Source organism: Grammomys surdaster, unplaced genomic scaffold, assembly GCF_004785775.1.
Source record: "Grammomys surdaster isolate TR1022 unplaced genomic scaffold, NIH_TR_1.0 199, whole genome shotgun sequence".
NCBI lineage: Eukaryota > Metazoa > Chordata > Mammalia > Rodentia > Muridae > Grammomys > Grammomys surdaster.
In genome coordinates, this window is record NW_021604644.1 from 4903829 (window position 1) to 4911094 (window position 7266).

The following is a 7266-nucleotide window of genomic DNA, read 5'->3' on the forward strand; positions in this document are numbered from 1 at the left end:
CTAATGTCGGAGTGGAAACCATGAATCCCTGTGGCCATGTGTGACTAAGTCATCAGTACAGCAGGAGAGAAGAGCTGCAGTCCACACACTGAAAGTACTATACATAGCAAGATCCTCTGCCCTCTGAGGTCACCCAGAGTGGCCAGCCTCAGACTATAAGCTACATGCTGAAGTTTACATTCAACCTAATTACAAGAGGAAAGTCACACAAAGTTAAAACTCGGATCATAGTCTGCTGGGAAATAAAAAGAGATAGGATGTATAGACAAATGTACCTGTGGTTTTATGGGTACAGGTGTGTATGCAGATGTGTGTGCAGGCACTGGGTGTCTTTGTCAGACGCTCTCTACCTTAATGAGATGGATTTTTAAAAATCTACGTTTTTTTTAAAAAAAAAAAAGAAGCTGAGTTTAGAGCCATCAAGATGTCCCAGCAGATGAAGGTGCTTGCTACCAATGATCTGAATTCAACACACCCAGAATCCACATGGGGACTGGAGAGATGGCTCAGTGGTTAAGAGTACCGGAAGGCAGAGGCAGGCGGATTTCTGAGTTTGAGGCCAGCCTGATCTATAGAGTGAGTTCCAGGACAGCCAGGGCTACACAGAGAAACCCTGTCTTGAAAAAAACAAAACAAAAACAAAAACAAAACTAAAGTTAAAAAAACAAAACAAAAAAAGTCATTTGCCAGACAGTGGTGGCGCACGCCTTTAATCCCAGCACTTGGGAGGCAGAGGTAGAGGCAGGCGGATTTCTGAGTTCGAGGCCAGCCTGGTCTACAGAGTGAGTTCCAGGACAGCCTGGGCCATAAGAGAAACCCTGTCTCGAAAAAACCAAAAAAAAAAAAAAAGAAAAAAGAAAAAAAGAAAAAGAAAAAGGAAGAAATATTTGTTATCTGGCAGCCTCCAAATCATCCCAATCAATACTTGTTAACCACTTTTTTAATGTACTCTCAACTTTTGTTTATCATTTTTTTAAAGATTTATTTATTTTATATGACTACACTGTAGCTGTTTTAAGGCACACTAGAAGAGGGCATCAATTCCCATTACAGATGGTTCTGAACCACCATGTAGTTGCTAGGAATTGAACTCAGGACCTCTGGAAGAGCAGTCAGAGCTCTTAACCGCTGAGCCATCGCCCCAGCCCTTGCAAATCACTTTTTGTTTTGACTTTTTGTTTTGTTTTGTTTGTTTTGTTTTTCAAGACAGGGTTTCTCTATGTAGCCCTGGCTGTCCTGGAACTCACTCTGTAGACCAGGCTAGCCTGGAACTCAGAAATCCGCCTGCCTCTGCCTCCCACGTGCTGGGATTGAAGGCGTGCACCACCACTGCCCGGCTCTTGTTAATCACTTTTAAGGAATATTTCATTGTTACAATTTTATGTTATTTATGTGTTAAATTTTTATTGTATTATTCCTATGTGTGTATGTGTATTTGTGATAAATAAATGAATGAAATAATATAATACTCAGAGCAAATCTGAGTGTGGTGGTACCTGACTATAATCCCAGCACTCAGGAGGCCAAGGCAGGAAGGCCATGGATGGAGGTGAGGTTCGGACAACCCAGACTATATAACAAGAGTTCAATCTTTAGCCGTGGAAATAAGATTAGTTAATGGACCCGACACGGTGGTACCTGTCCCAACATTCAGTAGGCTGAGACGAGAGGATCGTAAGCTCAAGCGCTGTGTGGGTTACAGGGTGAGATGAAGAAAAAGGAATTAATCATTTAAACAGTTACCAATACTGAACAGAGGAATGGCATCTCTCGTGTAAAATCAGTGTTCAGCTGCACTTCTAGGAGAGACGCAAACTGAAACTTTGTTAAAGAGTCATGTCTCATTAACGAGTTATCAACTATCAGTTCACTAATTTTCTGTACTAACGAGGATGTATTGGGAACAATGGTGCATGGGGACGATGTACCTACGGTTAATGGGAGTATGGCAGCTGACAAGGTAACCCATGACCAGTTGGATATTATCTACCGGCTTTGGTGCAGTGATTCAGTTCTAATTGTTTATTCTGTAGATACTTTTCTTCACATTCAAAAAATGACAAATTCGGTGTACCATTGTCTTCTGTATTGAAACAATTCATATCTCCACCATTAAAGAGATAGTTTGTGGGTTTGGTTTGCTATGGCTTCACTGGAGAGGTCAGGCTAGCATACACTTGCTAAGTAACCAAGGCTGGCCTTGGACTCCTGATCTACATCCAAAATGCTTAGGGAACAGTTTCAACTAAATACTGGTGAATACAATCAAAGGACTAGAACAGCTAATGCACGGAAAGAAAGCCTGGGAGCAGGGAGGTGGCTCTGTGGTTAGGAGTACCTGCCAGGAAAGCCTCACCACCTGAGTTTGATACCCCAGGCTCACATACAAAACCAGATGGCATGGCATGCATCTGCAATCCCAACATTCCTACAGTCCCATGAGAGAGCGAGATGGGAGGATTGCCTTGAAGCTCATGGTCCACTAACCCGGAGTGGGTAACAGAGACAGAAGAAGAAAGATCCAGCCTCAAAACAAAGGTAGAAGGTATGAACTGATTCTAAAAGTCACTGCCTGACCTCCACACACATGCTAGGACACAAAGGAACTTTGGCGTGATAAGATTAGTACCTGAACCAGCTCCAGCCTCCTCCAGAGGGTTGCTGGGAGTGCAAAGTAAGTTCTCAGGACATGCTGAGAAGCATGCCTGACACATTCCAGCTGCTCTGTAATAGTTTTACTTTATTTATTTCTTTGACTTTATTGTGTATAACTGTTCTGCATGTATGTCTGTGCACCATGTGCATGCCTTCCAATTGTGGAGACCAGAAGAGGGTGTTGGATCCCCTGAAACAAAAGTAAGGTGGTTGTGAGGTGAGCTGCCATGTGGACACGGTAGTTTAGTATTCCTGGATGATAGGTCATATGGAGGGGTTTGATTTTGTTTGTTTAAGATTTACTTATTTTTATTTAATTGCATTGATAACTTGACTTCATGTATGTCTGTATGAGGGTGTCAGATTCCCTGAAACTGAAGTTACAGATAGTTGTGACCTGCCATGTGGGTGCTGGGAATTGAATGTGGGTCCTATGGAAGAGCAGCCAGTGCTCTTAACCACGGAGCCATCTCTCCAGCCCTGATTTTGTCTTTTTTTTTTTTTTTAAATAATCAGAATCTTGCTGTGGAGCTCTATCTGGCCTCATTATTTAGCCCAAACTAGCCTCAAACTTGAAGCAACCTCCTGTTTCAGACCCTTAACTGAGAGGATTATCCGCATGTGCTGACATGCCTGGCTTTAGTAATAATGGATGCTATAAAATATGAGGATCTTGGGATCAATGTCTTCTAGCTATTATAATGTGCCAGAGTCGTTGTATTGGTTTACTCTAAAAGGTAGCTTGTTAGACTCCCAAGCAGCTAAGCTGGTATGAATGCATGCATGAATCCCAGCTTCCAGCCCAAAGACTACATAAAAATGAATGGATCCCAGCCTATAATCCCAGCACTCTGGATTTGTAAATAGGAGGATAAGAAGTTCAAAGTCATCTTTAGGCTTCAGAGTAAGTTAAAGTCCAGTCTAGAATATACAAGACCTTATTTTAAAAAAAAATGCTTGTAAATGTCATATTAAAGGCATTCTGGTGCCAGGTATAGTAGCACATACCTATAATCCAATCCAAGCACTTTGAAAGCTGAGGCAGGAGGATTGCCACTAGTTTGCAACCAGACTGTTTTGCATGGCAAGCTCTAGCCCACAGCTACATAGTGAGACCCATCTATCTATCTGCGGTCTAAGTACTGATATGGGCTGGATGACTTAGGGATATAGCTCAGGGGTAGATCCCTTTCCTAGTTTATGCAAGGCCCAGATTCCATATCCAGTACCTCAACCTGTCTAGGGGATGGTGGCAATTTATAATCAACTGTAGGAAAATCTTGCTTCCTAGGATCTCAAAGCCAGTCCTTTTGAGACTATACTGAACTGTTACCACTTGGTGGCAGCATACTCTAACCACCGATTCCATTACTTAGCAAGATGACTACCTTAAAAATGGAAAGACGGCCACCATTATGTAACTCCTAATGGGCTTGTACACCACAGCACCATCCATGAAGCATCCTTGTCATTTAAAAAGAAGGCCAAACCTGAGCTCTGGAAAAGAACACGGGCCTCTCATAAGTGAGGCCGTTGGTTCAAGAGCACTGGCTCCAGATATAAATTTACACATACACACACACATACACACACACACACGCACGCAAGTCATAGGACAAATTAAGTATAGGTTCTTGCTTTTGACCTTGTTTGGGGTGTGTGTGTGTGTGTGTGTGTGTGTGTGTAGGTGTTTTGATTGCATTTATGTCTGTGTCTGCGTACATTGTTCATGCCTGGTACCAGAGAAGGCCAGAAGTTGTCACATCCCCCGGAATTGGAATTACAGATGGTAGTAAGCCACCATGTGGGTACCAGGCATAAAACCTAGGTCTCCGGGAAGAACAACCAGCGTCCTTAACTACTGAATCATCTCTCCAAACCCTCAAAGAATTTGCTATTCACCTCTGCCTACACCAAGCTGCCTGGCTCAAGAGCATCCAAGGACTTTCCAGTCTCTGCCTCCTATCTCTCTGTAGGAATACTGGGATTACAGATATTTAATACTGTACCAGGATTAACATGAGTTCTGGGATTTAAACTAAAGTACTCACACTTGACTAGGAAGTACTTTCTTCACTGTGCCTGCACCATCCGCCCAACTTTTCCATTTGGAATAGGCTCGTGAACATATAGTATTAAGTTTCAAAGGAAATGTTTTTAGAAGATACATACATGGGGTTGTGGATTTAGCTCAGTACTGGAGTGCTTGCCTTGCAAACACTAAGCCCTGTATTTGGTTCTCGATTAGGAGGAGGCGAAGGGGAGATGCAAGCAGGATTGAGAGGTGGGTATGGCTCAGTGACAGAGTGTTTGCCTAGCAATTCCATGGGAAGAAAGAAAGAAAGAAAGAAAGAAAGAAAGAAAGAAAGAAAGAAAAGAAAGGAAGAGAGAGAAAGAAAGAGAGAGAGAAAGAGAAAGAAAGAAAGAAAGAAAGAAAGAAAGAAAGAGAGAAACAAAGAAGAAAGAAAGCAAAAGGCATATATAAACATATACATATATATGTAGACAGAGAATATGTATAATATATAATTACATATATTATATTATACACCTATATTAATACATATTGTCTTAGTTTGGGTGTTATTGCTGTAAAGAGACACCATGACCAAGGCAATTCTTATAAAGGTAAACATTAATTGAGGCTTCCTTACAATTTCAGAGGTTCAGTCCATTATCATCAAGGTGGGAAGCATGGCAGCACCCAGGCAGACATGGTGCTGGAAGAGTCATCCAGGAGTTCTACATTGATCCAAAGGCACCAAGGAGGGGACTGTCTCCTCCAGGCAGGCAGGAAGAGGGTCGCTTCCACACTAGGCAGACCTTGAGGACTGAGATCTAAAGCCCACCCCCCACAGTGACACAAGGCCACACCTCCTAATAGTCCCACTTCCCATGGGCCAAGCATATTCAACCCACTACATATGTGTTTAACATTGTGTTATACCCTGTAAATTTGAATAGTCCCTAATTAAACTTTAAAAGTCTTTGGAGACAGGAGGATCAGGATTCAGTGTCATCCTCACAAAGACAGAATTTAAGGCCAGCCTGGACTACTGAGACCCTGTCTTGCCCACAGGATGCCACAATTACATGCTCACTGTCATTTGTGGGTTTTCTCAAAATCCAGTGTCTGAGTTCTAGTCAAAATGGAACCAACCTAGACCCCTAAGTCCAGGAACAAAATCATGAACAAAAGTCCTTCCAAAGCTGTGATTTGAGCCTGTGAGATGGTCTGGCAAAAAGGTATTTGCCCCAGGAAGACCTGTCTCCTGTACTCAGTCCCTAGAACCCTGGTAAATGTAAAGGGACAGAGCTGACTCCACTCAGTTCTCTCCTGACTTCTACATTGCTGCTGTGGTACCCATGCCCCTCCCACATTAAAAACAAACAAACATGATCTGCCATATAGCCTTTGCTGGCCTGGAACTTGATATGCAGACCTGACTGGCCTTGAATTCCTAGAGAGTGAACCTGACCTGCCTCTACCTCTTGAGTTTAAAGCAACAAACCCAGTTTCCCACAATTTTTTTTTTATTTTTTAGAAGTAATTTTTTTAATTTAAAAAAAAATTTTTTATTTTGTTTTTTTGAGACAGGGTTTCTGTTAGTATTCTGTCTAAACTCCACCTCCACAGTTATCTGGGAACACTCAGGTATGCTCCTCCCCACAGTTACCTGGCAACAGCCAGGTAGGCCTGCCCACTACAAAAGGGGCTGCTTGCCCCCTCCTCTTTTCTCTTGCTCTCTTGCCTCTAGCTTCTCTGTCCCATACCCCCTACCCCTTTTCCCTTACCCCTCCCTTCATGTGGTCATGGGCGGCCTCTACTCCTCTTCTCTCTCTCTCTCTCTCTCTCTCTCTCTCTCTCTCTCTCTCTCTCATTCTCTGCCTCTACTACCCTTCTGGCTCCCCTCCCCATGCCTTGAATAAACCCTTTCCCCTTTGGAACCGTTTGGTCTGGTGTTCTTTGTTCTAAGCTGCGCGCCAAAACCTAACAGTTTCTCTGTATAGCCCAGTCTGTCCTGGAACTCACTCTGTAGACCAGGCTGCCCTCAAACTCAGAAATCCACCTGCCTTTGCCTCCCAAATGCTGGGATTAAAAGTGTGTGCCACCACTGCCCAGCTTCCCACAACTTTTTTTTTTTTTTTTTTTTTTTTTTGGTTTGGTTTGTTTGGTTTTTCGAGACAGGGTTTCTCTGTAGCCATGGCTGTCCTGGAACTCACTCTGTAGACCAGGCTGGCCTCGAACTCAGAAATCCGCCTGCCTGACCTCTGCCTCCCAAGTGCTGGGATTAAAGGCGTGCGCCACCACCACCCAGCTTTCCCACAACTTTTTAAGAATGTAATTTAACCTATGAAGTAAATCATACTTGTCCTCGAACACTCAGGTGACAGAGGCAGAAAGATCATGATTTTAAAGGCCAGTCTGGGCTACATATTAAAACCCATCTTATAAAGAAACAAGCAAGGGCTGGAGAGATGGCTCAGTGGTTAAGAGCACTGGCTGCTCTTCCCAGGAATCCTGAGTTCAATTCCCAGCAACCACATGGTGGCTCACAACCATCTGTAATGGGATCTGATGCCCCTTCTGGTGTGTCTGAAGACAGCTAC